At 34.8% G+C, this 22,418-nt stretch overlaps 1 long non-coding RNA gene across 1 annotated transcript; it reads right to left on the reverse strand.

The window, feature by feature from the left end:
* Positions 1–236: 236 nt before the first annotated feature.
* Positions 237–10,262, reverse strand: LOC136038029 (uncharacterized). Its single transcript, XR_010620113.1, has 3 exons — positions 9,674–10,262; positions 4,680–4,800; positions 237–1,765 (listed from the first exon to the last, which is right to left on the reverse strand). It is a non-coding gene; the product is annotated as an uncharacterized LOC136038029 (long non-coding RNA).
* Positions 10,263–22,418: the final 12,156 nt, after the last annotated feature.

A 22,418-nucleotide genomic window follows, 5' to 3' on the forward strand; every position in this document is an offset into this window, starting at 1 on the left:
CATGATCAGAGGCCAAGTGATAATCAACAAAATGACCACCTGAAAATCATCATGTCATGGGGGAGCTTTTTCTTCTTTTTTTCTGAACGCTTTACTTTCGAATTAAAAAAAAAAAAAAATCAGATTCAAAAATATGATAAAAGAGCTAAGGGTACAGTAACCAGCACAAACAACCTATTTGTTTCCTTTTTTTTTACGCTGCCTTGTGCTGGAACAGAGATGTGATCAGCAACTGTTTCTTTGACTCTAACTGCTGCTGGGCAGTTTCAAGGGTAGCAGCTACCTTTTTTTTGTTCATTGCGCATCGACAGAGTGCCATCTATCATGGCCTGCACTACCTGTATCTCGACTATGTCCTTCTTTTCAATGTATTTTTTCAGCCAGTTATGGGCTTCCTTCAGCAACTCGTCTGCAACCTGTTAATTGAAACCAAACGTTTTTTTTTTTCTTGAGATATTTTTTTAGAGTCTCTATTGCCTGTCTTTTCAAAGAGGTTTCAGCAAGCTGCAGCTTTCAGCCGTTCTCTTGCCTCCAAATCCTTCTGCTCTTTCTTAGTACCTTTTTCTTTCAAGGCTTTTTCCCTTCTGTAGGTAGAAATCATAGCTCTTTCTAACGGATTTGGCTATTTTTATCAAGTCTTCAGTGATAGCAACATTTTGCGGACATCCTCTAAATATGCCCAGCCCATCTATCACAAACAAGTTTGCATTCAAAGTCCGCTCATTCATCGAAGCTCTTTCTTCGCTGAGAACTCGCCCCGAAAGCGAGAAAACCCGCTCAATACTGGCAGGCCCGTGTGCAATGGTCAAAGCATTTTTACGACTTCAGACAAGTTTGGATATTTCCCTCCCAGAATCACGTTGTTTCACTTGTCGTCGATCCTTCCTGGCTCCGGTGAAGGTCCGGATAACTGGACTAGCGTAAAATCGTCAACTAGCATGTCCATTTGCGTCAAGAATGGGTAACTTTCTGGTAATATATAATAAACTCTGAGCAGAAACTGGCTTTGAATCTTTATTGGAATGCAGAAAAGACAACACTTTCAACAACATATTTTGCGACCACAGAATAATACTTCTGAACACACTGCATGAACGAACGTTTCGGAAGCTCGTCTACTAACTCGAGATAGTCGACAATCTCGTCACTCACAACTGTCAGTAGCAGTGTTAAAAGGTTCTTTTCATCCGCCAAAGTTCTTTTCTTTTCGAATGGCTTAAGTGTTAGTTCATCCCTAAGCTTTTCAGTCGAATCGAGTGTTTGAACTCGTCCAGCCAATGTCGAAATCAGCAAGATTCAGCTCCGTATAGAGTTCATGCACTAGGAACTCTTCCCATTGAAACTCATTGGTGAAACGTGTGAAGAGGTTCGAACTTTCAACAACAAATTGACACTCTGCTTTCGATTGTTTGATCAGCCGGATGACCTCTTCCTACACATTTCATTTCATAAGACTAGGCTTTTCTTAGGAATTTAGACAACGAGGCAATCAGACAGAACTAACATCAGTTCTAAACATTAACTTAAGCAACGGAGGGAAAAGTGAACAGAATTGGTACCACAATTTTAGGGTCATTCTGTAAGTTATGATAAAAAAAATAGCCACTCCTGTTCCATAGACGATTCATAAATTGTTCTAATAAAAACGACCTTTCAAAAGTTTTCAATAAAACTTACCAATTTTGTTCATTCTCCTGAGATTAAGCATCTCTTTCTTTGCCCACATACTGCTTTGATGCATTGGCCAGTCGATTTGGCCTGGTTTCTGGAAAGATACAAATTTTAGAATTATGAAGAAACATTTATTATGGCAAGAATAAAGCTTGTGACATGTTTATAATATAGCAACATAGCTTGTGACAAACTAAATCCCAGAAAGGGTGTTTCACATCTTAAAATACTTCTAAAGAAACTGAAATTGCAATGGTGTCTATATATACACAAACATGTAGGCATACTTTGCATAAATGAATTCTTCCACATTTCAGCTTTACTGAAACTTATCTGAAAACTTTTTATGGTACTTGGTATTAACCAAGTGACATATAGCGATCACAAATTCTGTCGGTCTGTCTGTCCCGGTTTTGCTACTTTAGGTACTTCCAGGTAAGCTAGGACGATGAAATTTGGCAGGCGTATCAGGGACCGGACCAGATTAAATTAGAAGTAGTCGTTTTCGCGATTTGATCATCTGGGCGGGAGTGGGGGGTCGGTTAATTCGGAAATAATAGAAAAAAAATAAGTATTTTTAACTTACGAACGGGTAATGGGATCTTAATGAAATTTGATGTTTGGAAGGATATCTTGTCTCAGAGCTCTTATTTTAAATCCCGACCGGATCTGGTGACATTGGAGGGGGGGACCTAAAATCTTAGAAAACGCTTAAAATGGAGGGATCGGGATGAAACTTGGTGGGAAGAATAAGTAGAAGTCTTAGATACGCGATTAGCATAACCGGAAAAGATCTGCTGTTTGGGGGAGTTGGGGGGGGGGTTAATTCTGAAAATTAGAAAAAATGAAATATTTTTAACTTACGAAGGAGTGATTGGATCTTAATGAAATTTGAAGTTTGGAAGAATATCGTGTCTCAAAGCTCTTATTTAGAGTCCCGACTGGATCCGGTGACCTTGGGGAGGGGACATAAAATCTCGGAAAACGCTTAGAGTTTAGGGATAGGGATGAAACTTGGTGGGAAAAATAAGCACAAGTCATCGATACGTGATTAATATAAACGGAACAGATCCGTTCTCTTTGGGGAGTAGGGGAGGGGAGAAGTAATTCTGATAAATTGAAAAAATGAGGTATTTTCAACTTACGAAGGAGTGATCGGATCTTAATGAAATTTGATTTTTGGAAGGATATCGTGTCTCAGAGCTTTCATTTTAAATCCCAACCGGATCCGGTGACACTGGGGGGTGTTTGGGGGGAACCTAAAATCTTGGAGAACGCTTAGAGTGGAGGGATCGGGATGAAGCTTGGTGGTAAAAATATCAGAAGTCTTAATAATCGAGACTTAATATCAATTGACATCTGGGGCTCAGGTGGTGGACTTGTCGGGTAGATCATGTTTACCACCGACAAGGCTAGTTTTAAACTAATAAGTATGAAAAAAAAGCTATAAATATGAAAGCTATAAAAATACATAGAAAGGATGCAGCATTGTTATAATCCGGCACGCTCCAAGCAAGGATAATTGAAAAAGGACAGCAATATTGACGAAAAAGGACACAAGGAATATTAGATCAAGCTATTAAGATACACTAGAGAAACTATATTCATCATAGGTAATACATTGCAGAAGAGAGCATGGACGTATTCAGAAGAGCCGTATTGGTGCCCGCGGGAGTTTCCTGTTCTCTTAAATTGCGGGGAAAAGGCAATACGGGTCACGCACTTCCCATGTGATCTTCCTTAGTTCAGTATTTTCCACTAGTAAAGTCAGTGTCAATAAATAGAAAGGACAAATGTAACAATCTATTTTAAAAGTTAATCTAAAATTTAAGAAATCTCCTTGCTGTAATAACTTTTTCTTATTCATTCAAAAATTCTGGAAGCCATCTAATTTTCTGTGGTGATCTAATTTGGAAAAAAAAACAGAGATATAAATAGGAATATGAAACAAAAATTACTTAAATTTTGTTTTACTAAAGTTGAAATTTCTTTTTTTATAGTTTCTTGGGAATTCGTTCTTTTGTACTAAGATCGTTACAGGTACCCTACATTTTATGGAAAATAGAGATTTTTTTTCGGCAGACAAGAGTAAGTGTGGATTTGTCTTGTAAGAGCTATTTAACCAAACCAAACCCCATCGGTGATGTCCCACAAAGACATTTCGATCGAAAGGGGTATGCGAATTTCATAAGACAAATACGCGCAGAACAAATCAAATAGCGTTGGGCAGACACTGGTACTAATAAATCCATGGTATAAACTTGTGGATTAACTGCTAATTATTTCACCAATCTCTAATCAAACCAAAAGACCAACTTGTCTGCAAGATAGTTCCAGCATTAGAGATCTATTGACCCATATGATCAAAGGATCGAACAGAACGAATAATCCTGGGAAAAAAAACATCTATATAATAATATTGATATTTAGAATAAAAGACGGGGACGTATTTTCCGTATGGGGGAAGTATTGTAATAAGCATAACTAAATGAATATAAACTATTATTGATTAAATGTAAAAAACCATTCTAACTCGCTTTGGCGAGTTAGGTGCTTCTGGACGTGCTAGCACGATGAAAATTGGTAGGCGTGTCAGGGAGCTGCACAACTAGACTTGATAAAGTCGTTTTCCCCGATTCGAACATCTGGGGGGCTGAAGGGAGAGGAAAAATTAGAAAAATTCCTTTGATCATGTGATTACTGATCGCGTTCTTCTTTGAACATAACGTTTTAAAAGCTTTGATATGCTGACAAGTTTAGCGTTTAACCGATAGCCGGGTTAATATTAATCAAAGCTGGAAACTCCACCGAATTCTTTGAGATTTTCTTTTCTATAAAAGATTTACTTAGCCACAAAAAGATTTACTTAGGGAACAAATTGATATTTTTCGGACTTAGCCTTCTTTTGTTAGGTCAGTAAGTAATCAAGTTCTGTAAATATAGTGAAGAAAAAGTGAAGGGAATGACAATACAATGCGGGTAAGTTACAATCATTTAGCACCAATTACCTTTTTGTGAAATATTGTCTGAAATCTATAATCGTTTTTTATCAGATCAGACTTTTTTTTCAGCACAGTCTTTTTCTCATGGAATACTTTAATGACGCATCTTTGTTGTGACACATCACCCCTAAAAAAAAAAAAAATGGTTAATCATCTTTCTTTTATTCTTAGTGCTTTAGCTTTGATAGGAGCCCCCATTCTTAACTAAAGTTTAAAAATAATAGACCCTAGTTCGTTAAGGCTATCCAGCACCAGCTGGATAGCCTTATTTGATCATGAACATAAGTTAGCGCAGCGGAAAGGCAAAATGGAACAACGGCACTTTTTTTTCCAAACCTGAAATTCAAAGCACAACCACCCCAAAGATCACCCATGAATCGCAACTATCATCTAGCAAAACTTGCAATGGAAAACAAGAGAGGAGAAATTCACTAAACATCTGAGACAAGAAAAGCTTCAGTTTTTAAGGCTTTTGAATTTAAGTCAATAATTTCTTCGATCAACAATGTCTCTCCATTTACAATTAAAAAAAAAAAGTATAGAAAAACGGGTAGAATAATTTCAGTAAGACAGTGGAAAAGATATGACATGAAACTTTCTATTAAAGCAATTAAAACTAATTCTTTTAAACAGTCTTCTTGAAATATTACATACCTTTTTCTATATTTTCACTTCAGGTTAACTGAATTAGGTCAAACCAATCCAGCCAGGTTGCAAACATTCAAAGACGCGAGAAAACAATTTTAAGGGTTATTTTGAAAATAATTCATAAATAATATCTGTTACTTGCATAATATGGGTACAAATCGATAACGTAAAAGAACGAGGCAGTTTTGTAGTAATTAATAGAGTGTTACCTATGGTATTTTAATCCTAAAAAGTTACGGATAGCTTTATAATACCAACTAGATTATATAAGATATTGTTCCAACTTTTAATCCGTCTCGATGTCTACGATTGAAAGGATAAAATTCAACTGGCTGCAAAGTTAATTTAGTCCCTTCTATAGATACTATTTCGTAGTTGTTTTTTTTTTTCAACACTGAGGAATAGGCTTTGGTCATGTGATTAAATAGAAAAAAACAAGTTTTTTTAAATGAAAACTCTTTACGCTAAAGTTTGACTCTTTCTCTTAACTCAAGAAACTTTAGTGTAAAGAGCGGGGCGTTGAGGAGGAAAAGTCCCTTTCATACACGGAGTAATTTCTGTTCGTTTTAAGTTTTAATGCTGCTCCTCACTTTCATTTGTTCAACTTGTTTTTTTCTATTTAATTTCTGGATGTTTTTGAATTAATGTGTTTTGATCTTGGCTCTCCGCACATACATAATTAAAACAAAATTTGCATATTAATTAATTGCAATTATCGGAAGACTTTGAGGAAAAAGGAGTGAAGGAGGAGGCCAAGTTCCCCTCCAATTTTTTGCTTACTTAAAAAGGCAAGTAGGACTTTTAATTTTTTACAAACGTTTTCATTGGTAAAAATTATACGTAACTTACGAATTAACTTACGTAACGAACTTCTATATTCGTATGTTTTTATTGCGTATATGAGGGGGTTCAACCCTCGTCGATACCTCGCTCTTTACGATAAAGCTTAAATGTCCCATTTAAGGTTCAGTGACTTTCAGCTTTAAGCTTTGGAACTTAAATCACACTCTGAATCACAAAGGCCGTAGAATAAATAGTTGAAATTACTAAAAATACTTTAGTTTCGCTAAAGATGGTATAACGAGGAGGTAAACCCCTCATATGCGTAATAATTTTTGTTAGTTTTAAGTTTTAATGCTGCTCCTTACTTTCAAAAACTTTTCATGTTTAATTTTCAGTGTTTTTATCAAATAATGCTAGTAAATCCCGCGCCCCCTTAATTAAAATTCTCTTTGAAACATTACTCCGTATATGAGAGGGACTTTTCCTCCTCAACGCCTCGCTCTTTACGGTAAAATTTGACTCTTTCTCTTAGCTTTTTTTTTAAAACAGTAAACAACTTTAGCTTAAAGAGCGGGGCGTTGAGGAGGAAAAGCCCCTTTCACATACGGAGTAATTTCTGTTCGTTTTAAGTTTTAATATTGCTCCTTACTTTCATTTAAAAAAACTTATTTTTTTATTTAATTTCTGGACGTTTTTGAATTAATGCATGGTTTGATCTTGGCTCTCCGCAGATAAATAATTAAAACGAAACTTGCATATTATTTAATTGCAATTAATCAGAAGATTTTGAGAAAAAAGGAGCAAGGGAGGAGGCCTAGTTGCCCTCCAATTTTTTGATTACTTAAAAAAGCAACTAGAACTTTTAATTTTTTACAAACATTTTCATTGGTAAGAAATATACGTAACTTACGAATTAATTTACGTAACGAACTTCTATATTCGTATGTTTTTATTGCGTGTAGGAGGGGGTTCAACCCTCGTCGACTCGCTCTTTACCCTAAAGCTTAAATTTATAAATTATTTTTTCATTGTTTTTTCAAATAATGCTAGAAATTCCTGCGCCCCTTCATCAACACTTTTCACAACACTTTTTTTTTTGATTCTACCAATTAATACAATCCTTAGATAAGACATTCAGCTTTTTATAGATGCTGTATTTACTTCGATAGTTCCGTCTTTATTTTCTTCAAATTTAAAAAGACAATATGCTTCTTTCGATTTTTTTGTTTTTCTTCTATCAATCAAACAGTTCGTGGTAACGAACTGTAGTAAGGAGCAACCCAGCTCAATAGTAAACGAAACTAAAAAAAACGGAATTTTGATGCTAAAATAAACATCAAAAGAATCGGATTTTTATGTTGATTTTAAAAATATATATTTACTGTGCGGATAGCCAAAATCAAACATGCATTAATTCAAAAACGTTCAGAAATTAAATAAAAAAATACTATTTTTTTTTTTAACTGAAAGTAAGGAGCGACATTAAAACTTAAAACGAACAGAAATTACTCCGTATATGCAATTGTTTGTCCCCTCCGCAATCCCTCGCTCTTTACGCTAAAGTTTGACTCTGCCACAATTCTACTTTTTAAAACAATTAAGTAACTGTGGATTTCTGAGGATTTCAGAAACTGTGGAACTGTGGATTTCAGAAATCCTTGTATCGTACTAAATTCAAGATAAGTCCCTGCTTATCTTGCGTCCCCCCCCCTTCCCTCATTCTTATTTGTTTTATAGCTTAATGTAGGCGAGCATCAGTTTTACCCGGTGGTCAACTTGTCAGATGTTGAATAAATCAAGAAGGATTTTAATAACTATGTAAATGGTGGAATCCTAGTTTTTAAGCAAAACTGAATATTGTACTGAAACTGAAGAAAGAGCAAAATCAACTGCTGCCTCTTTGTGACAGCTAAAAAAAAGTGTTGCTCTGTGACTAAACACGACTCATGCTTAGACACTCCCGAAACACTTGCAGCGGGGGGAGGGACACTGAGCACCACTCTAAACAAATTTAAAAATGAATTTCGAATTTTTCGAATTTTTCTCATTCGAAATATGATCCCCCCCTCCAAGACCAAAATACACAAAATTTGAAAAATATTGAATATTTTCACAAAATCCTGACTTCCACTTCAGAGAAGAACGCAGAATCACTCAGATTATAATTAAAGGTAAAGAGAGAGGAGCTGAGTAGATTTTTTCATTTTATAAAAGACAATGATATACTCACATTGTATTAAGGTTAAAAATACCAGCGATTTGCACTACTAAACAAGTGTGTAGTATTTTTTTCTGCGGAAGCAAAGAGACTGAAACTAAAAACGAAGATTCGACAAAATCTTTGAAACATGCGTTTCATGGTCAACATCTATAAGTTGAATACTTTTTCAAGTTTAATTTTTTTTTTTTCGTGGATAGTTGTTCTCTCTTAATGGTATTAGAACTAAAAAACAACACGGCTTACCATTTTCAGTTTTTCTCCCCTTAGTTCGGCAATTAGTTTTATGATAAAAAGTCAAGCTTTTTTTTCCCTTTTTAATAATGGTGTAAATCTTTCAGTCATTTTTCTTCTTCGTTTTTGGTATGAGAATTCTTTCCTCCGAATTAATAAATCTGGATCTTCGTTTGTCCGTTTATGTCGAGGTGTCAAGCAGGGAGGGGTTTTATCACCTAGTATATTCAAAATGTGCATTTCTGGTATTTTAGATGAAATTAGACCAAAATAATTTTATTGGACTCTCAGATGTTTTTTATCTTGCTTATGCAGATGACCTTTTACTTTTGTGTAAAAATAAGCAAGGTCTCTCGTTTATGGTCTCAAAAGTTTCACGTCTATTTTCTAATATTGGTCTTTCTCTTAATGTTGAGAAATGTGAATTTCTAGTTTTTAATGGTCCGACTTCCTCTAATGCTCCCTTAGCTTGTCGCGGTTTTTCAATACATTTTGTTTCCACCTTTCGGTGGTTGGGTATTACTGTTACGAATTCAATTTCTTGCCTACGGCAGTGCACTGTTCGTGATATTCAAAAAAAAAATTCAAACGGGCTATTCTATGATAGTTGCTAATCGAGCGAAGTATAATAGACGTGCACTCGGTAGACCATTTTGTGATCATTCTGTCCTTTATCTTTCTGGTCTTTATCCCCTTCTAAAGACAAAAGATGTTAATCAGATTCGGATTTTTTATTTCAGATATTGTAAATTTTTACTTTATCTCCCCCCTTGGTATAGCAATAGGAAGATAATTCGTAAGTTTGATGTCCCTGACATAAGTGCAAAGTTGGCCCTCATGTATGGAAGGTTGTCGGAATCAGCTTTTTATCGTTTATCGCCTCATCATCCTTTGGTCCGTCTGTTCGGTTAATCTCATTGTAGCTCGTTGTATGTTTTTTCTATTTGTAGTGTATTTTACTTGTAGTGTATTTCATTTTTTTTCTTTTTGTTACTCCACAAGTGCCATAACTTGTTATGATGTGGGTTAAAAATAAATTATTATTATTATTATTATTATAATTTAGGCATAGCATATATTTTGGGTTAAATAACTCTAAACATGGCTATAAATGTACCTCTAATATTGGCCAATCCCTCTTCAGATGTTTCAGTCTTACATCTTGGGCCTTTTCAAAATCGAGCTGAGCCTTTATTTTCCTTTCTTCTTTGTCGTCAACACGGTTTGAGACTCCACTGCTGTAGAACCAAAGAGAGAAAAAAAAAATGACCATCTTCACACAAAAATGCTTCACCAAACAATTAGGTTCTGGGTAAACGTCGTCACAGAAAATATTCATTATTTACGATTCTACATTACTTGTTCCAACATACCAAATATACAACACCTTTGCTTCGGAAATCTCTTTGGATTTATTTTTTCGCTTGAGGCTATTTAGCAATGCATATCACTGTTTCTATTGTCTTCATTGAGCATTATGAGCCTGTTTTTCATTCTTTCATTTATCTGGACCAAATCCGGAATTTTTCCGAGAAAGAGTAAAAAACAAACTGCATGAGGGAAGATGGCAGGTAACGTCTGACTTTTTAGGGTCTAAATATTTACACAAATATGGTGTAATGCATAAATAACACTTTTAAAGGAGACATGGCGGCATAACTGTTTACGCTCGACGACAGAGAAACTTTTAGGCACAGCATCTTATCTCGCTACCCAATCCTTGTTTTTATTCTGTCTATGAGTTATTATATATATATATATATATATATATATATATATATATATATATATATACATATATACATATATATATATATATATATATATATATATATATATATATATATATATATATATATATATATATATATATATATATATATATATATATATATAATTTCTTTTATTTTCTTTTTCTAATTTTAGTGAATTGAATATACCTTGGGTTGAATACAAGATTTAGATCTGAAATATTTGGTAAATATTTATGTTACTACTTTTGTCGTTATCATTGAAAACTATGAGCCTTGATTTTGTCTTTTCTATCTTTCTGCTTATTGTGCAGATAGGGTGACACCATCAAAATTTTGAAAAATTGTGTTTGAGTGTGCACTTCTCTGCACACTCAAACACAATGGCCACTATCTCAATACAATGGCCACTATCTCAATTTTAGACAATTGAACATACCTTAGTATGAATTTTAAATTTGCATCTGAAATATTCGGTATATATTTGTGTCAATGCTTTGGTCGTTATTAAATAAAAAAAAAAACAAGTTTTTTTAACTGAAAGTAAGGAGCAACATTAAAACTTAAAACGAACAGAAATTACTTCGTATATGAAAGAGGTTGCTTCCTCATCAACGCCCCATTCTTTACGCTAAAGTTTGACTCTGTCTATCAATTCTTCTTTTTAAAACAGTAAAAAACTTTAGCGTAAAGAGCGGGGCGTTGATGAGCAAGCAGCCTCTTTCATATACGAAGTGATTTCTGTTCGTTTTAAGTTTTAATGTCGCTCCTTACTTTCAGTTAAAAAAACTTGTTTTTTTTTATTTAATTTCTGAACGTTTTTGAATCAATGCATGTTTTGATTTTGGCTCTCCGCAGAGGAATAATTAAAACGAAATTTGCATTTATTTTTTTTTGGCTAAATGGCTTTCTCATGATTTTGATTGAATGATTTTGAGAAAAAAAGAGCGAGGGAGGAAGCCTAGTTGCCCTCCGATTTTTTGGTTAATTAAAAAGGCAACTAGAACTTTTAATTTTTTACGAATATTTTTATTAATAAGAGATTTACGTAACTTAAAAATTACCTTACGTGAAGAACTTTTGTATTCTCATATTTTTATTACATATATGAGGGGGTTCGCCCCCTTGTCAGATCCTCGCTCTTTACACTAAAGCTTAAATTTTGTCCCAATTCATTAAGAATGACTCCAGCATCACAAAAGCCGTAGAATAGATAGCTGAAATTACTAAAAATACTTTAACGTAAAGAGCGAGGTATTAGGAGGAGATGAGCCCCTCAAATGGGTAATAATTTCTGTTTTTTTTTAAGTTTTAATGCTGCTCCTTACTTCCAGCTGAAAGTACTTTTTCATATTTATTTTTTCATTGTGTTTTTAAATAATGCTAGTAAATCCTGCGCTCCCTTCATGGAGATTTTCATCCCCCATGACAAATTATCGATGGAAAGTTCCCCCAGCATATCCCCCTCTTCTCAACCCCTCCCCCAACCAAAACATCCTCCTGAAAACGCCTGTACACTTCCCAATAACCATTACAATATGTAAGCATTGGTCAAAGTTTGTAACTTGTTGCCCCTCCCATGGGGACTGTGGGGGAGTAAGTCGTCCCTAAAGACATAGTTATAAGGTTTTTCGACTACGCTGAATAAAATGGCTATCTCAGAATTTTGATCCGTTGACTTTGGTAAAATAATTAGCGTGGGAGGGGGCCTAGGTGCCCTCCAATATTTTTGGTCACTTAAAAAGGGCACTAGAACTTTTCATTTCCGTTAGAATGAGCCCTCTTGCAACATTCTAGGACAACTGGGTCGATACGATCACCCCTGGGGAAAAAAAAACAAAAAACAAAAAAACAAATAACCACGCATCCGTTATCTGCCTTCTGGCAAAAAATACAAAAATCCACATTTTTGTAGATAGGAGCTTGAAACGTCTACAGTAGGGTTCTCTGATACCCTGAATCTGATGGTGTGATTTTCGTTAAGATTCTATGAGTTTTAGGGGGCGTTTCCCCCAATTTTCTAAAATAACGCAAATTTTCTCAGGCTCGTAACTTTTGATGGGTAAAACTAAACTTGATGAAACTTATATATTTAAAATCAGCATTAAAATGCGATTCTTTTGATGTAGGTATTGGTATCAAAATTCCATTTTTTAGAGTTTTGGTTACTATTGAGCCGGGTCGCTCCTTACTACAGTTCGTTACCACGAACTGTTTGATTATTAAAAGCTATGAGCCGTGATTTTGTCTTTTTCAATTTCCTTCTTACTGTACCGATTGGGTGACAAGAACACTTGAAACTGAAATGTGGAAACAATTATGTGCATTCTCGAGCACTAGTTGCCTATTAACTCACTTTCGACTCTTAAAAAGGCACTAGATCTTCCAATTTCCAATCAAATAAGTCTCCTATAAAGTTTACACAGCTACCTCTTCCACAAAAGCCTTATATGGCCCCTGGGGCAAAAATTACAACACCTGTCCACAGTCTCTAGGGGGTTGTGTCACCCTGTAGTTATTGTAATTTGATATTTAGACAATTTTGATCAAAATGAAAATCTCAAAACTTTGATTGGAAGCATTTGGGGAAAAAAGGACACGAGGGGGCTATATACCCACTAATTACTTTTGATTTTTAAAAAGGACACAGGAACTTCATGGAGAGGAGGCTAGTTACCTATCCAATCACTTTTGGATCCTAAAAAGGGCAATAGAATTTCCAATTTTTGATTGAATGATACTCATCTAAAATTTATACAACCACCTTTTTAAGTACCTCTAAGGAAAAAAAAAGTAAATAATAGTAAAACATTAAAACATTTTGGTCTTTTCTAGAACACTGTAGTGTTGCCTCTGATACCTGAGTTGCAGCTTATAATATTTTATTGAAAAAGAGATTAATACTATATTGAAGACAAATGATCAAACAGTTCGTGGTAACGAACTGTAGTAAGGAGCAACCCGGCTCAATAGTAACCGAAACTCTAAAAAATTGAATTTTGATATCAATAGCTACACCAAAAGAATCGCATTTTAATGATGATTTTAAATATATAAGTTTCATCAAGTTGAGTCTTATCCATCAAAAGTTACGAGCCTGAGAAAACTTGCCTCATTTAAGAAAATAAGGGGAAACACTCCCTAAAAGTCATAGAATCTTAACGAAAATCACACCATCAGATTCAGCGTATCAGAGAACCCTACTGTAGAAGTTTCAAGCTCCTATCTACAAAAATATGGAATTTTGTATTTTTTGCCAGAAGACAAATCACGGGTGCGTGTTTATTTATTTTTTATTTTTATTTTTATTTATTTTTTTCCCAGGGGTCATCGTATCGACCAAGTGGTCCTAGAATGTCGCAAGAGGGCTCATTCTAACGGAAATGAAAAGTTCTAGTGTCCCTTATAAGTGATCAAAAAAATTGGAGGGCATCTAGGCCCCCTCCCACGCTCATTTTTCCCCAAAGTCAACAGATCAAAATTTAGAGATAGCTATTTTGTTCAGCATATTCGAAAACCATAATAACTATGTATTTGGGGATGATTTACTCCCCCACAATCCTTAGGGGAGGGGCTGCAAGTCACAAACTTTGACCAGTGTTTACATATAGTAATGGTTATTGGGAAGTGTACAGACGTTTTCAGGGGGATTTTATTTTGCTTGGGGGGGGGCTCAGGGGAGGCGGCTATGTCGGAGGATCTTTCCTTGGAGGAATCTGTCATGGGGGAAGAAAAATTCAAGAAAAAGGGCGCATGATTTTCTAGCATTACTATAAGAAAACAATGAAAAATAAACATGAAAACGTTTTTTCAAATGAAAGGAAGGAGTAGCATTGAAACTTAAAACTAACAGAGATTATTGCGCATATGAGGGGTTCTAAAAATACTTTAGCATAAAGAGCGAGGTGTTTAGGAGGAGATAAATACGTCGCTCTTTATGCTAAAGTATTTTTAGTAATTTCAACTATTTGTTCTACGGCCTTTCTGTTTCAGGGGTCGTTCTTAAAGAATTGGGACAAAACTTAAGATTTAGTGTAAAGAGCGAGGTATTAACCAGGATACAAACCCCATTGTATACATAATAAAAATATAAGATTATGAAAGTTTGTTACGTAACTTGCTAATTTATAAGTTACGTATATTTTTTACTAATAAAAACGTTCGTTAAAAATTTAAAGTCCTAGTTGCCTTTTTAAGCAACCGAAAATTTGGAGGGCAACTAGGCCTCCTTCTCCACCCCATATTTCTCAAAATCGTCTGATCAAAACTAAGAGAAAGCCATTTAGCCAAAAAAAGAATTAATATACAAATTTTATTTTAATAATTTATGTGCGGAGAGCCAAAACCAAACATGCATTAATTCAAAAACGTTCAGAAATTAAATAAAAAAAACTATTTTATATAGCTGAACGTAAGGAGTGATATTAAAAATTTAAACGAACAGAAATTACTCCGTATATAAAATGGGTTGTCCCCTCTTCTCTTATGCATGGGTTGTCCCCTCGCTCTTTATGCAAAAATTTGACTCTTTGCCACAATTCTACTTTTTAAAACAATTAAAAGCTTCAGCGTAAAGAACGAGGGATTGCGAAGAGGACAACCGATTGCATATACAGAGTAATTTCTGTTCGTTAAAATTTTTAATGTCGCTCCTTACTTTCAGCTAAAAAAAATAGTTTTTTTTATTTAATCAGAGACTAGTAACGACATTTGAACATCGGGTAGCCAAGTTCACTAATTTAAAAAAAAAAAAAACCGGAACCAAAAATCAAGCATTTATTCATGCACAAAATTATTATAGGCTCAAGGCGCGCGCATAAGAGTGGGTAGGGAGGTAGGCCAAGCAACTTTGGTTCACAAAATTTAAAATTGGGGAGAATAATGCATTTTCAATAACTACAGGGGAGAGGCAAATTTGTCTTTTATTCCATGGAATTACAAAAATCACATTTTCCATGAAAATATCATCAGTAAAGAAATGTTTAAAAATACAGGGGGCACATACCTCCCAGCCCCTTCCCAAAATGGATACCACTGAGAGATTCCTCAACCAAAATATAAGAAATTAGCGATTTTCCCAATATATTTTCCACTCAATTTGCCAATTTTAGGTGATTTATAAGTAGTGTCTCGTAAAACAATTCATTCCTAAGGACGTACTGTACGGTTTGACCAGTTCATAAGCTGTGTTAGTCATTATTTTTTTTCCTCTTTTTATGGTACTTGGTATTAACCAAGTGACATATAGCAATCGCCAATTCTGTCGGTCTGTCTGTCTGTCTGTCAGTCCCGGTTTTGCTACTTTAGGCACTTCCAGGTAAGCTAGGACGATGAAATTTGGCAAGCGTATCAGGGACCGGACCAGATTAAATTAGAAATAGCCGTTTTCCCGATTTGACCATCTGGGGGGGAATGGGGGCCCGGTTAATTCGCACAAAATAGAAAAAATGAAGTAATTTTAACTTATGAGCGGGTGATTGGATCTTAATGAAATTTGATGTTTGGAAGGATATCGTGTCTTAGACCTTTTATTTTAAATCCTGACTGGATCTGGTGACATTCGGGGGGGGGGGGGGGCTGGGAGGGGGAAACCTAAAATCTTGGAAAACACTTAAGAGTGGAGGGATCGAGATGAAACTTGATGGGAAAAATAAGCGCAAGTCCCAGATACATGATTGAGATAATCGGAACTGATTCGCTCTCTTTGGGGTAGTAGGCGGGGGGAGTAATTCTTAAAAATTAGAAAAAATGAGGTGTTTCCAACTTACGGACGGGTGATCGGATCTCAATGAAATTTGATGTTTAGAAGGATATCGTGTCTTAGAGCTTTTATTTTAAATCCCGACCGGATCTGGTGATGGGGGCGGGGAGTTGGAAACCTAAAACTTGGAAAACACTTAGAGTGGAGGGATCGGGATGAAACATGGTGGGAAAAATAAACACAAGTCCTAGATAGATGATTGACATAAACGGAACGGATCCGCTCTCTTTGGGGAAGTTGGGGGGGGGGGGGGGGTATTTCTGAAAAATTAAAAAAAATGAGGTATTTTTAACTTACGAACGGGTGATCGGATCTCAGTGAAATTTAATGTTTAGAAGGATATCGTGTCTTAGAGCTTTTATTTTAAATCCCGACCGGATCTGGTAATGGGGGCGGGGAGTTGGGAGGGGGAAACCTAAAACTTGGAAAACACTTAGAGTGGAGGCATCGGGATGAAACTTGGTGCGAAAAAAAACACGAGTCCTAGATACATGATTGACATAACCAGAACGGATCCGCTCTCTTTGGGGTAGTTGGGGGGGGGGTTAATTCTGAAAAATTAGAAAAAATGAGTTATTTTTAACTTACGAACGGGTGATTGGATCTCCATGAAATTTGATATTTAGAAGGATATCGTGTCTCAAAGCTCTTATTTTAAATCCTGACCGGATCTGGTGACATTGGGGGAAGTTTGGGGTGGGGAAACCTAAAATGATGGAAAACGCTTAGATTGGAGGGATTGGGATGAAACTTGGTTGGAAAAATAAGCAGAAGTCTTTCATACATGATTTACATAATTGGAACGGATCCGATCAATTGCGGGGGGGGGGGGTAGTTCTGAAAAATAAGAAAAAATGACGTATTTTTAACTTACGAAGGAGTGATAGGATCTTCATGAAACTTCATATTTAGAAGGACCTCGTAACTCGGATATCTTATTTTAAATCTCAACCGGATCAAGCGTAATTGGGGGGGGGGGGGGCAGTTGGGGGGACCGTAAATCTTAGAAAACAAACTTACGAACGGGTGATAGGATCTTAATGAAATTTGATGTTTGGAAGAATATCGTGTCCAGAGCTGTTATTTTGAATTCCGACCAGATCTGGTGACATTAGGGGGAGTTGGAGGGGGAACCGAAAATCTTTGAAAACGCTTAGAATGGAGGGATCGGGATGAAACTTGTTGGAGATAATAATTAGAAATCTTAGACACGTTATTGACACAACCGGAACGGATCTGCTCTGTTTGGTAGAGTTGGAGGGGGTTAATTCAAAAAATTAGGTATAATGAGGTATTTTTAACTTACGAAGGATGATCTGATCTTAATGAAATTTAAAGTTTGGAAGAACGTCGTGTCTCAGAGCTTTTATTTTAAATCCCGACTGGATTCGGTGACATTGGGGGGAATTGAGGGGGGAACCTAAAATCTTGGAAAACACTTAGAGTGGAGGAATCGGGATGAAGCTTGGTGTAAAAATAAGCACAAGTCCTAGATACGTGATTGACTTAACCGGAACGGATCCGCTCTCTTTGGGTGAGTTGGGGGTGGAGGGTTAATTTTGAAAAATTAGAGAAAATGAGGTATTTTTAACTTACGGAGGAGTGATCGGATCTTAATGAAATATGATTTTTGGAAGGATATCGTGTCTAAAAGCTCTTTTTTTAAAATCTCAACCTGATCTCGTGACATTGGGGGGAGTTGGAGGGCACATAAAATCTTGGAAAACGCTTAGAGTGGAAAGACTGGGATTAAACTTGGTGACAAAAATAATCGTAAGTCCAAGAAACGTGAAAGACATAACCGTAACGGATCCGTTCTCTTTGGGGGAGGAGGGTTAATTTTGAAAATTAAAAAAAAACAAGGTATTTTTAACTTAGGAAGGAGTGATCAGATCTTAATGAAATTTCATGTTTAAAGGATATCATGTCTCGGAGTTCTTGTTCTAAATCCCGACCGGATCCGTTGACATTGGAGAGAGTTGGGAAAGGCCTAAAATCTTGGGAAAGGCTTATAGTGGAGGGATCGGGATGAAACTTGATTGGAAAAATAATAGACACCTGATTGACATTGGAACGGAAAAGAGAGCGGAACGGACCCGCTCTCTTTGAGGGAGTGGGGGGGGGTAATTTTGAAAAAATAGGTATTTTTTACTTGCGAAGGAATGATCGGATCTTAATAAAATTTAATCTTTGGAATGATATCATGTCTCATGATAAAAATCAAACCTAAACTAAAAATCAAGCATTCAAACAAATAATTCCAGACAAATAAGTCCTTTATTTTCTAACATCTACTAAAATATACAAATATTTGTCTAAAATTAGAATATATATTTTCAGTGAGTTCTTCATATTCAACTCGGTACCTTCAAGGAAACACCAAAATATTAAGAAAATTTACTTTTACAACCTCTGAATTATATTGTAAAACCTCTTAATTATATGGTTCTAAGAAGTGTTTCACTTTACTGTCACCATCCATCCTAATTATCAAATATACAGACCATATCATATATTCTCAGTAAAATTGCCTATTGTTTTGTGCTGTTCATGTTACTGGTTTGCTTGTTAAATACTTTAGGATGTGAAAATAGTTTTGACAATTTATGGAGTTTCTCTTAGCAAGAGAGAATGCTATTCTGATAACAAAGCTCAACAACGTTAAAATCATGGAATGAAATATGTTATTAGTGTACAGTTCAGTGTAATCATAGAAGGAGATATGGGACTAGTGTGCAGTTCAGAAAAAGAAGACGAAAATACAGTTAAGTTTAGAAAATAACTTTGAAAAATATGAAAATATTTATTTAAATCATTCTTAAAGGAATTACACTTTACTTTACATTCAACCCTCTTTAAATTATAAATACACAGCACAAATTACATATTTGCCATACATTTTCTGTTTTTTTTTTTTTTTTTGTTTTTTTTTGTCAATGTTGCTTCAACCTTAAAAAGGCCCTAAAATACTTACATATATCATTAACAAGTTTTACACATTATTTACCCCTTAACCCCTCATGATATTTAAATATATAGCTAGTCCCAAATTATAAATCCTTTATGCATCTTTTAGTAGTTCACTCTATTGTTTCAACCCAATTTGTTCCCATCACCTGATCAGTCATAATGATCAGGATAATCATGAGCAGCTACTTGATGATCATAATGCTGGCAATTGTGATTTAAGATAAGACCTATGAAGTTAAGCAAAATTGACAAATTCAAGTGAAGAAAATGCAAGGGAAGTTTACAATTTGTGCTACAAGTTTTAATTTTAAGATTCTATTAGGTCTTTAAAACTAACTAAGTGTGTTGAAGGTTTTTAAAGTTTTTTTTCTGATTTCTAAGATGATACCTTCAGTAAAACCCTGATAGTGCATCACTCACTTAGTCTTAGGCTATATAAAAACAACTCCCCAAATAATGTATGAAATTCTTACTCTATAATTTTAAGTTATTATCAGTGAATTACATTTTCTGGTTCTCTTCTATGACATTATTAGGGGGGGGGGGGGTTGCTGGAGATGAACATTCCAAAATAAGGAAATAAAAAAATTGAGAAAACAAACTATCCCTCTATTTGTTCCAGCATGTCACCTTCTTAAAACAAACCATTCAGACCTTTAGCTATTTTGCCAAATTGGTTAGAAAAAAAAGCACAATTAATAGCTAAATGTAAGGAGAGATTATATTTAGACTTACGAATAGATGTTTAACAAATATCAATCACAAATATCATATGGGTAAATGTGCAGTTTAAAACATAATTTAGCTAGAATAAAAGTGACTATTAATTGAGGCTTTGCCTTTTCTCATAGGGTCCAGAATTGGAGGTACCAAAAAGGTAATGCAGTCCAAAGTTGCCAAAAGTTTAAAAGCATGTCTAAGAAACCTGTTAGGTTTGAAACCTTGGTAAAATTCTAGTTTAGCATTGTATTTGAATACTGATTTTAGCATTGATGAAAACTTCTTACTTATAATTTTTGTCAATATGGACAAGATTTTATACCTAACATAGCAGCAAGTTGAACAGATGACATGATTTTTTTTTCTATGCTTTCGAAACATAATAATCAATTGAGATTAAAAAGCCCTCTGGTGGTTCCATATAGTCCAATGATTATCTAAAATACTTAAAGAATGTCTCTAATAAAAATGTCTCTAATAATCAGGATGTCTAATAATCATTTTTACTCCAAATATTCTACATATCTCAATATCACATTTTGATAAATTATGCACTTGGTTGCCTGTAGAGAACAACTACAAGCTGAAAAGATGACCAAGTTAATGTAGGAGCTAATAAGCATAACAGTACATATCAAACACAGAAATATTTGGTGCTAATGAAGAACTAATCTTCCTCGGAAGAAAACATAGGGTGAGTGTAAATTTCAGTAACATCAGGAAACGCTATAAATGGAAACGATATAAATTTTAAAAATCCAAAAATACTTTATTATATTTCACAGAAAAGACCTTTATTTAACTTTACCCCAGTCCTCTTTAATGAGCAAATATACAGCCCAAGTTATGTATTTCTGTGACATCATTCTGTTTCTCTATTTTGTCAATGTTGCTTCAACCTTAAAAAAACCTAAATACTTACATATATTGTTGCATAAGTGATTCACATTACTTTAACCCTAAAAATCTACTTATGTCCAAAAATATAGCAAAACACAAACTATTCAGTCAATAATTTGAAAATAAATATATTTGGCTAATTAACTATAATCTCATTTAAGGGAAAGAAGAATATATATGGGTTAGGTAAAGTGAAGTTCTTTAAAGAATGATATGAGCGAGTGCATTAGGATTTTTAAGCTTTATAGTGTTTATTTCTGACAAAGAGTAATTCTGTACATTCACCAAATACAAAACAAAATGAGTAGATTTTCAACTTGTCCCTGTGTTAAATATACAGTCTTATTTAAGGATAACCAATATCTGGTGATAAAAGTTTAGATTACCCGACCTTTGCACCTAATCCCGACGATTAACATAAGCAAAACTAGGTAGGTAATGAGAAATAAGACAAATAAAAATAATTTCGATCAGGAGTTCTATCAGATCCCCCCAGTCTAGAATTATCCCTGGAATGTTCGTCCCAGGAAATTCACCACGCCTCCCCCCCCGTAGAAAAATTGTCCCCATGAAAACTCAACTCAAGCACAAAATCCCCTCCCACACAAAAAAAAAATATCTTATACCTTTCCAATAACAAATACAAGGCGAAAGAAATGGATAATTTTTTATAACTTAGACCTATCCCCAGGAACTGGAGGGGGGAGGACCATTTCATCTCCAAATCCATAGTTTTAGGGCTTTCAACCTACTCAGCAAAATGATTATCTCAAAGTTTTGATGGGATAATTTTTGGGGGGAGGGAGAATAGTTGCTATGTAATATGTTGGTCATTAAAAAAGGGTACTAAAACTTACAATTTCAATTCAAATGAGCCCTCCTTCTATGTTCTAAGGAAATTGGTTGTATACAATCACCCATGGGGAAAAAACAACAACAAATAAACATCAAACCATGATCTTTTTTCTGACCTAAATGCAAAATTCGAATTTTTTGGAGATAAAAGTTTGAAGATAAGAGCTTGAAGTAGGGATCTATAATACATTGAATCTGTTTAAGAGATTTTCATTGCTTTTCCTGAGACCATAATAATCTCAATCACTTGACTTTTTAACTTAAGCACTTAATTTTTAATTTTAATTTTTAACAAGCACTTAAGTTTGATTTTTTAACAAGCACTTGGAATTTTCAACTCGGAATGTTACAATATTGAAAAAACAATATTGTATTAACATCTTAAATGATGAATACAGAGGTTTCAAACTCTATCTATTAGGAATTTCAGAAACTCATATCCTTTGGGTAAGAAACATGAAATTATTTGGCATATATATATATATATATAATTTATGTATTTGGGAAGGAAGTATGGGGTATACTTGCAGGGTATAGGACTCATGGTTAATAAGGAAGCTACTAAGTCTTTGGAGGTAGGGAAGGTATTGACAATAGGGTAAGTGGCTCATTTTATGACTCGAAATCAAAGGAAAATTAGTGTAGTAAGCTGACCAATTAAGTCAGAAATTGATTTTAATTAAACCAATACAACGGAGTGCAACAACGGAAATTATAAGAGGTTATAAAGAGGTTTGGAAATAATGGGTTTCAGATCATAAGCTATAAAATGGACCACCAAACAAGAGCTGACGGAATTGCTATGGAGATACGGGATTTTGTAATACCCGCTTTCTTGTTTTAAACAGGGGGTGCGGTCAGAGCGTATATATATATGCCTGTTTTATGATAACGTGGTCATAATC

The sequence above is a fragment of the Artemia franciscana genome, chromosome 17 (assembly GCF_032884065.1).
Source record: "Artemia franciscana chromosome 17, ASM3288406v1, whole genome shotgun sequence".
Taxonomy (NCBI): Eukaryota; Metazoa; Arthropoda; class Branchiopoda; order Anostraca; family Artemiidae; genus Artemia; species Artemia franciscana.